The sequence below is a fragment of the Marmota marmota genome, unplaced genomic scaffold, assembly GCF_001458135.2.
Source record: "Marmota marmota marmota unplaced genomic scaffold, marMar, whole genome shotgun sequence".
In the NCBI taxonomy this organism is placed as follows: Eukaryota; Metazoa; Chordata; class Mammalia; order Rodentia; family Sciuridae; genus Marmota; species Marmota marmota.
The window spans coordinates 16,727,385-16,737,388 of NW_026000229.1; the positions used below are offsets into that span (position 1 = coordinate 16,727,385).

The 10,004-nt window shown below is 36.5% G+C and overlaps 1 protein-coding gene and 1 pseudogene across 2 annotated transcripts in view; both read right to left on the reverse strand.

The window, feature by feature from the left end:
• Positions 1–10,004, reverse strand: part of Znf609 (zinc finger protein 609) — a 185,495-nt gene that overhangs the window by 71,688 nt on the left and 103,803 nt on the right. The window lies entirely within an intron of this gene.
• Positions 8,912–9,000, reverse strand: LOC125613420 (annotated as a pseudogene).

A 10,004-nucleotide genomic window follows, 5' to 3' on the forward strand; every position in this document is an offset into this window, starting at 1 on the left:
AAAAAAAAAAAAAAAAAAAAAAAAAAAACCCCACATAATTTTAAATGTTCGAACAGAATTTTCTTGAACAAACAAGCCACAACATGTAATGAGTTCCCTCCAGATGGACATTTAGATTATCCTGATTTTTACTTGGCTTAGAGACATTCAGATTTCTTTTTTTTTCTCCCAGTGCTGGGAACTGAATCTAGGGCCTTCCCTGAGATACTTCCCTTAGCACTGTTTCATGCACTATTAAAGTTCTATATATTAGCTAAGTGAGTAAAAGCGTAAGCCCCCCACCCCCATCGTGGCACTGGTGATTGAATCCAGGGGCACTATGTCACTGAACTACATTCTCAGACCTTTTTTTTTTTTTTTTTTACTTTGAGACAGGGTCTCCTTGTACTGCTAAGATTGGCTTCAAATTTGCCATCCTAATGCCTCAGCCACTGGGATTATAGGCATACACCACTGCATCTGGCCAAAGTATTCTATTTTTGATCTTGACTTTACTCACAAAGGCTGAAAACATTTTGTTTTTAAATCTTCCTAATAATAACCCTGTAAATTGACATTTATAGCCACTGTTTCTGTCTTAAGGAGGTCTACTGATTTCTGATTTCCTTTTCCTGAAGTAAGGAATCCTGATCAAAACAGATAAACCCAGGCACAGGTTTATCTCACATTCCCATACCCCACCCATATGTATGATTTTATATTTAGCCATAGGCAATCTTCAAACAATTATGACCCTGAAATTTAAATACTGGGCTGAGTCTGAGTTCCTCTTAAGCCTGGACAATAAAAGATTAGATTTCTTAGCATAGAGGTTGGAAGTTAAGATATTTAATCAACAAGTAGTTGGCAGCCAGTAAAGATTAACATTTTTAAGTTAAGGGGGGGGGGGGGCGCCATGTATAATGTATAGTGTGTTTTTTCTTTCTCTTCTCCTGACACATCATCCCAAATTCAGCTCTTCTTACCCCATTATTTTGAAATAATGATTTACCTTTTATCAAAATCAATGATTAATCATACTACAGCTTTTTTTTTTTTTACCAGCATCTATTAGTCTATTTTCACTGTTACTTGTCTAAGACTTTTTAAGAGCTTGAATACTATTAAGAACTTTCTATAGGTTTTTTTCCTGTCAAATCCCTATAATGAACAAATCTCTTAAATATCTGAGTCTGTCTCCAAGATGTAAACAATTTTAATCATTTTATTTATAATTTTAGCTTTGTTGAAAAGAAAATCTCACATAAAAGAATGTCCCTGAAAAGCTCCACAGAGAGGGACTATTTTAGAAATGAGTAGAGGGCTTGGGTTTAAATGAGAAGAGGGAAGGGAAGAAAGACTTCTTCAAGTAGAAGTAAAGGATAAAGATAAGTAAGGGAGATAATGATGAAGAGAAATGGACTTTGAAGAAAGCCATGCTGAGTTCAGATAGATCTCGGCTTATGTGCAAATCTGGGCAAGTTGTTTTAACTTCCTTTTATTTTTTTAATCTTTTATTGATTTTATTTTATTTTTTTTTAAATACACGACAGCAGTGGAATGCATTATAATTCTTATTACACATATATAGCATAATTTTTCATCTCTGTATATAAAGTATGTTCACGCCAATTTATGCCTTTATACATGTACTTTTTTTTGCATTACAATTCTTAATACACATATATACCACAATTTTTCATACCTCTGTTTGTATATAAAGTATGTTGACACCCAATTCAAGTCTTCATACATGTACTTTGTATAATGATGTCCATCACATTCCACCATCCTGCTAATCCCCTGCCCCCTCCTTTCCCTTCCCACCCCTCTCTTCCCTATCTAGCATTCATCTAATCCTCCCATGCTCTCCCTCCCATTAAAATGAAAAATCATACTTGTATGTATCTAACAGAGCTATTTCAAGAATTAAACATATAAAAAGCATTTAGCATTGTTGCCTGGCATGTGACCCAGGCATCAGAGCTCTTTTCAGGCTAAGAACTGGTAAAAAGAAATAATCAAATGAGTTTCTGTCTCTTTTTCTTTCTTTTCAATATTATTCTTGTTTCAGGTTGGAATAGAAGACAAGAGTATCTCCACTTTGGACTCCATCAGAAGAAGAGCTAAAAAACTGAACATGCTAAGGATGCTGATCCATAATATGCTGTGGGGAGGGGGTGGGAGGATTAAATGAACTCTAGCAAAGGGAAAAAGGGGAGGGAGGTGAAGGAGGATGGGATAGGGGCAGAAAAATGGTGGAATGCAATGGTTATCATTACCCTAATAAGTACATGTAATGAAGACATGAAGGATGTGACTCAACTTTGTGTACAACCAGAGATATGAAAAATTGTGATCTATGTGTAATATGAATTATAATGCATTCTGTTGTCATACAACAAATTAAAATTAAAAAAAATTGAACATGCTAGTTTTCATCTCAGTAAGACATAAACAAACCTGGGAGAGAAAGTATCAAAATAATATTCTGATGTATCACTAAACCACCTGCCCAATTTGGGTGGCTAAAACATTGGTTTTGTTGCACTATTAGATTAAGAAAGAAGTTGTCATAATCTCCACTAGTCTCTACAACCTTCTCTCGTTTTCCAATGGCAGTGCTGGGCATTGAACCCAGGACCTTTCATGTGCTAGGCAAGGGCTAGCTAGCTACATCCGCTTCTTCTTCTTTTTTTTAATCTTTATTTTTATTTGTTTGTCTTTTTGTGGTGCTGAGGATCGAACCCAGGGCCTCATGTGTGTGAGGCAAGCACTCTACCACTGAGCTACAGCCCCAGCCCCTACATCCGCTTCTTCACCTTCTTCTTCTTCTTCTTTTTTTTTCTGGTTGTTATACAAAGTATATTCACACCAATTCTTATCTTCATATATGTACTTGGGATTATAAAATAAACTGCATAATCCAGTTGGACATGGTAGCACACAGCTGTAATCCCAACAGCTTGGGAGGCTGAGACAGGAGGATTCAAAGTAGTTCAAAGTAGCCTCAGCAATTTAGTAAGGTCCTAAACAACTCAGTGAGACCCTGTCTCTAAATGAAATATAAAAAAGGGCTGGGGAGGTTTCTTGGTGGTTAAGCAACCCTGGGTTCAATCCCTGGTATCAAAATAAAATAAACTGCAAAAGCATAATTTCTACAATAGCTAAAACCGGTCATCAGGTGATAATGTGGAAATAATCCTATAAATCTCTAAGGAGTTGGAGAAAAGACACTTAATCTTACTTTAATGAGGAATTTGGTTAATCACTTGGCTGAGAAATCTTCAGAAAAACAAATGGCTAGGACAGCCATACAGTGGGATTCACATAGCATGAATGTACTTTTTAGCTGACTTTATTTAAAAAGATCTCCCTCAATTCTTTATTCCTTTTCCATCTATAACAAGTAGACTTTAATGTGAAAAGAAAATTTCCTGGCATATATTACATAGTTTTCTAACATCCTCAAGATTTCTAGGTACAAGCCTGTAATTTCAATGATTCAGGAGGCTCAGGCAGAAGGATTGCAAGTTTGAGGCCAGCGACAGTCTCTTAGATCCTATCTCAAAAATAAAAAATAAATAAATAGGGGCTGGAGATGTTGCTCAATGGTAGAATGCTTGTCTAGCAAGTGTGAAGCATGGAGTTCAATCCTCAGCACCGCTAAAAAGACAAACAAACAAACAAATAAAAAGAATGAGCCAAGCATGCAGTTCAGTGTTATACAGCACCCAATGGTATTGTAGAGCATGCCTGGGTTGATAATCCCCAGTTCTGGGGGTGGTGGGGAGACAAGACAACATGATTCCATTTAACAAAATCAGACAAAACTAAGAAAAAAAAACTACTTAAGAATACAGAAAAATAAAAAAAACATACATAGGTGAATGATTAATATAAAATTCTAGTCAATAGGAAATAGAAGGAGAAAGTATGAGGGAAGTCACGCAGGAAGTTATAAACATAAATTGTTGCTAATGCTTTCTTTTTAAGGTAGTTGATGGGTACTTGTGTGCTTTTTACTGTCATTCTCTCTATACATATTTCACAGTTCAAGACCAAGAGGAACAAATTACATTCAAAGGCAAAATAGTCCTTATAATAAAATGCCTATGCATGGTTATAGTGAGCAAACATGCCAAGATTTCCTGATAACCTATATAGAGATTAAAATACTCAAATTAGTTTCAAAAAAAAAAAAAAGCCAGAAAGGATTCCATAGAATCTCACAAATATTATTTTCCTTTGTAGCATTTATCTCATGCAAAATAACTTTTTAAAAATTAAAGCTTTATAGTTATACATAGTAGTTGGGTTCATTCTGACTAGTTCACACATACATGGCAAAATAACTCTTTTATAATGCTTCCCTCCCATAATTAGCTGGAAGATTCCTGGAGAGTTTGCCCTATTTGATGTCTCTTAAATGTTGTCTTCATCCTCTAGTACCATGCTTGATTGTGGGAAGTAATCAATAAGTACTTTTTGAATGATTATAAATAAATGAATGTCTCTGAAATTTAATTAAGTTGGGATAACTTTTACTAGTCTCTCTATAAATATAAGAAAATACATGGCCAGATGTGTGGTGCATACCTGTAATCTCAGCACTCAGCAGGCTAAGGGATTTGCAAATTCAAGGATGGCCTCAGCAACTGAGCAAGACCCTGTCTCAAAATAAAAAGGATGGAGATGTAGCTCAGTGGTGAGTTTAATTCCTAGTACAAAAAAAAAAAAGGAAATATGCCTCAATTTTCCATTGAGGTTTCATCCTCATGTTATTAGGTCCTTTGAACCACTATTCTAGAACTTACTAGGACTTATGCAAAACAAATTTTTTTTAATAAAGATCCTACTGGGGCTGGGGTTGTGGCTCAGTAGTAGAGTACTTGCCTAGCATGTGTGAAGCACTAGGTTCAATCCTTAGCACCCCATTAAAAAAATAAACAAATAAAATAAAGGTATTGTTTCCATATACAACTTAAAAAAAATAAGTCTCATTTATCTATATAACAACCACTCCATGTATAAAGGAAGATGGGAAGATAAGATTTCCCCCCCTGACATTTTAGGATACTGAAATCTACAAAGACAAGGCAGAGACTGCAACAACTGGAGGTGGCAAGATCCATTTTAGAGAACAAAGGGGTTTCTCCGCGGCTGCTCTCAACCATGAAATAATTCTTTTAGGTTTTGCCATCCTTGTGAATTAAAATTATCATCATTCTCTGTTCTGTAGAATAGACTCTCCTAAAATACTGAATAAACAACTAAGTATTTTCCTTCTGGAACCTGTTACTGATCCCCCAGCCTTACATCTTTTTATTGGCTCATAATGATGGGATTGTTGTTATATATTCATACATGCACACAATATAATAACTAGGCCAATTTCACTCCCCTGAATTTTTCTGTTGCTTCTTCCCCTTCTCCCTTGGTCCCTTTCCTCTATTTTACCTTTTCTCTGTTTTTTTTTTTTTTTTGGGAGGCTGGTATTGGGGATTGAACCCAGGGGCATTTTACCACTGAGTTACATCCCCAGCCTTTTTTATATTTTGAGACAGGGTCTCACTAAGTTTGTTTTAGCCTAATTATGTTTCTTTTTCTTTTTTTTTTTTTTTTAGAGAGAGGGAGAGAGAGAGAGAAAGAGAGAGAGAATTTTTTTTTTAATATTTATTTTTTTTTAGTTTTCGGCGGACACAACATCTGTTTGTATGTGATGCTGAGGATCGAACCCGGGCCGCACGCATGCCAGGTGAGCGCGCTACCGCTTGACCCACATCCCCAGCCCGCCTAATTATGTTTTTAAGGCTGGCCTTGAACTTACAATTTTCCTGCCTTAGCTTCCTAAGTTGCTAGGATCATAGGTGTGTGCCTTCCATGTCCAGCTTCTCCCTTTGCTTTTCAGGAGATCACCTTTCTTTTCCTTTTACAAATCTAGCTTCCACATATGACATAAAAAATATGACCCTTGACTTTCTAAGATTGGCTTATTTTGCTTAACATAATGATCTCAAGTTCCACCCTATTTCCTGAAAATGACATAACTTCATTTTTCTTTATGGCTGAATAAAACTCCGTTGTGTATATATACTACATTTTCCTTATCCATTCATCTGTTGATGGATACCTAGGGCTGGTTCCATAGTCTGGCTATTGTGAATCGTGCTATTATAAACATGCATATATCAATATAGTATAATGACTTTAATTCTTAAGTATAAACACTGAAGAGTGGTATAGCTGGGTCATATGGTGGTTCTATGCCTAGTTTTTTGAGGAACCTCCATACTGATTTCCATAGTGGTTGAACTAATTTACAATAGAATAAACAGTGTAAAAGGTTCCTTTTTCTCCACATCCTCTCCAATTTATTATTGTTTACATTCTTGATGACTGCCATTCAGACAAGATAAAAATCTCAAGGTAATTTTGATTTGCATTTCATTAATTGCTAATGATGTTGAATATTTTGTTCAGTATTTGTTGGGTGAGTGCACTTCTTCTTTTTGTTACTGGTACTAGGGATTAATCCCAGGGGTCCTTTATCATTGAGCTACATTCTGGTTCTTTTTATTTTGATACAGAGAGTCTTGTGAATTTGCTTAGGACCTCAATAAACTGCTGAGGCTGACTTTGGACTTGTAATCCTTCTGCCTCAGCCTCTCGAGTTGCTAGGATTATAGGCATATTTTTCACTGTATCCAGCTGTATTTTTTCTTGTGGCAAGTGTCTGTTAATTCACTTGCCCATTTATTAAATAGGTTATTTGAGGATTTAGTTGGGGTGCTTTTTGAGTTCTTTTTTAAAAAAAATATTTATTTTGAGACAGGGTCTCACTAAGTTTCTTTTTTCTTTTTCTTTTTTTAATGTGGTGCTGAGGATTGAACCGAGGGCCTCACATGTGTTAGGCGAGCACTCTACTGCTGAGCCACAACCCCAGCCCTTTTTGAGTTCTTTATATATTCTAGATACTAATCCTTTGTCAAAAGAGTAGTTAGCAAAAGATTTTTTTCCCATTCTGTAGCCTCTCTCTTCACATTCTTAATTGTTGGAACATGTCCTTTTTCTGTTTTGGTACTGGGGACAGAACACAGGGATGCTTAACTACTGAACCGCATCTCCAGCCCTTCCTTTTAATTTTGAGACAGTATCTCGCTAAGTTGCTTAGGTTCTTACTAAGTTCCTGCGGCTAGCTTTGAATTTCGGATCCTCTGGTCTTACTCTCCAGAGTTGCTGGGATTACCAGTGTACATCCCACACCCAGCATGGAACCTGTTCTTGAAAGCAACAGACAGAGGCAACACACAGGGGAAAAAAAAGAAACAACAACAACAACAACAAAAAAAAACGGTACAAAGGAAAGAAATTATTATCTTGAAGACAAACATTACTATTCTGAAGAGTCCTATGTTGCCACATTACAGCTGCACAAAGGCTAAAATTAGAGATAACTAATGAAAAAGCATAAACAATGTGCCTAATCATTACTTGAGAAATATTTAATTTCATTAAAGTCAAAATTTTTGCTGTTGTTAGTTATGTTCTACCACTGTAACAGTTATCACTGTACCTAGTGTTCCTTTTAAAAAAAGGCTACAGTAGAAAATTTTGCTCAAGTTATTCCTTATCTCCTTTTTCCCTCTTCCTCAAGCCAACCTAAAAGTTAAGAAATTAAAGCTGCTGAGTAGTGAAATTAGTAAGTGGACAATCAGCACCCTCAACATGATATCTTTGTAGAGAACTAACTTTAACTTCTCCCTAAAAAGTTAAGGAAGTCATTGGTAATTTGACTTCACAAGGCATATTTCTGTTTGTATATTATCTCAGTTAAAAATATACATTTCAGAATCCCTTAGATTCAGTTTCTTTCTCTGCCAATCACTGTTTATGGGACAAGAATATGCACTTGAGATACTGAAGTAATTCAGTCATGCCTGAATTTACTGAATATGTTTACTGAATATGTACATGGTTCAGAAGACAAAAGTGAGTGAGCATGAATTTAAAGTTAACTGAATACCTAATAGGTTGCTATACTGTAAACTAATCAATAGGTGAAAATAAAACTAATTTATTACTTTATTCAATTTATCTAGTAAAAACTATTCACAATTTGTTATAGAATTAAAAAAAAAAAACACATCATCAGCAGAAACATACTTCAAATTACCATTATAGGCAAGAGCAGCAAATATATAGAGCAGCCCAGGCCTCTCATCAGCATAAGGCCTTTGACAATCAAAGAAGCTCCCTTTCTCTGGCTGACCAGGTTCAAGGTACTTACTATAACTCAAACACAGGTTGGATCTCAACCCTTCAATTCAGCTGCCTTTATCAGGGCACCCTCCTGAATGGTACTCCCTGTACAACTGAGATGATTTACTGTACTTCTAAGTTTCTCTCCTCTCACTTCTAAAACCTCACTAAAATGAAACTAAACAAACAGAAAATAGGTATAATACTTGAGGACAAAGAGCAACAGAGAAGAGATAGTACACAACAGACATTAAAAACAGGGGGAACTGGAAAGCAGATGGACAAATGTTAACTTAGCAGACTAAAGAAGAGTGAAACCTAAACCTGTAAGAGATTGGTAGAGATAGAAGTGAAGAAACTGTGTTAGCACACGTTTAAAATCCAGGAAAAGCTGGGTGTACTCTGCATATACTCAATCCTAGAGATATGGAAGGCTGAGGCAGAAGGATTGCAAGATAGAGACCAGTGTTAGCAAGATCCTCATCAACTCAGTGAAATCCTGTCTCAAAATAAGATATAAAAAGGACTGGAAATGTAGCTCAGTGTTTGTAAAAAGCCTTCTGGGTTCAAGACCTAGTACAAAAATGAAACAAAACAAACTCCACAAAATCAAAAACAAACAAAAACCCAGGAAAAGCTCAGGATTAATGGCATCAGTATTCCCCCCCTCCACTATGCAACCCACTTCATTGCCAGCAGCCTACAAGCACAGAGGCCAGACAATGGTTCAGGGCCACAGTTGGCTCCTGCATGGCAGGCAGCAGTACTTTGAAAAGATTGTAGGACTCAAAACAGGATGAATGAACGCTCAAAGTCTCAAAAGATAAAATCAGACCTCTAGGTCATCTCCACCACTTAATGCAGCTTCCCCCCACCTACCTGTCCCTGATGATTCTAGCATAAGTCTGAAGGTTTACTCTGAATATGCTGACAAGAAAAGCTGTGTTCTCACACCATGTCTATGTTCAACTAAGGACAGAAATAACATACAACCCTAAAAGTAACAGTGAAACAAACCCTTTCTTCCCTCACTGGGCTCTGAGAAAGCAGGTAAAAAACTGATTTGGATGAGGGAAAAATGACTTGCTTCTGACAAAAGACCTACAGAAGCTGGAAGGTTGGTTATCCTATCTAAATGGTCAAATAGCTCCTATAATAAGGGCCACCAACTGACAAGCCCCTCAAAGCTTCTAAAAAAAGGACTGTAGTGTCATATTTTTCTTCGTGTCTGTCTGTCTGTCTGTCTCTCTCTTTTTTTTACGGGAGAAGTACTGGGAATTGAACCCAACCTAAGTGTACATCCCATATTCCCAAGCTTTTTTTTTTTTTTTTTCAAATTTTGATACAGTGTCTTGATAAGTTTCTTAGAGCCTCTGTTAAGTTGCTGAAGTTAACCTTGAACTTGTGATCATCCTGCCTCAGCCTCCTGAGTTGCTAAGATTACAGGCATGTGCCACCATGTCTTTGTTTAAGTCTAAACTAAAGAATGAACCTGTAGCAAATAGAGACCATGAAGGAACAGAAAAAACAAAACAAAACAAAAACAAAAACAAAAAAAACCGATCTTATCAGATATGACATTCTGAATCCAGGAACAAAAACAAGAAATTGTGAAATTTCAGAATTTCAGAAAACTGGAAATTAAAAAGAAGAGGGGGCTGGGGATGTGGCTCAGTGGTAGAGTGTCTGCCTGGCATGCACAAGGCCCTGGGTTTAAAAAAGCGGGAGGGGGGGGTAGGGGGAACGGGACGACAACAGCAAAA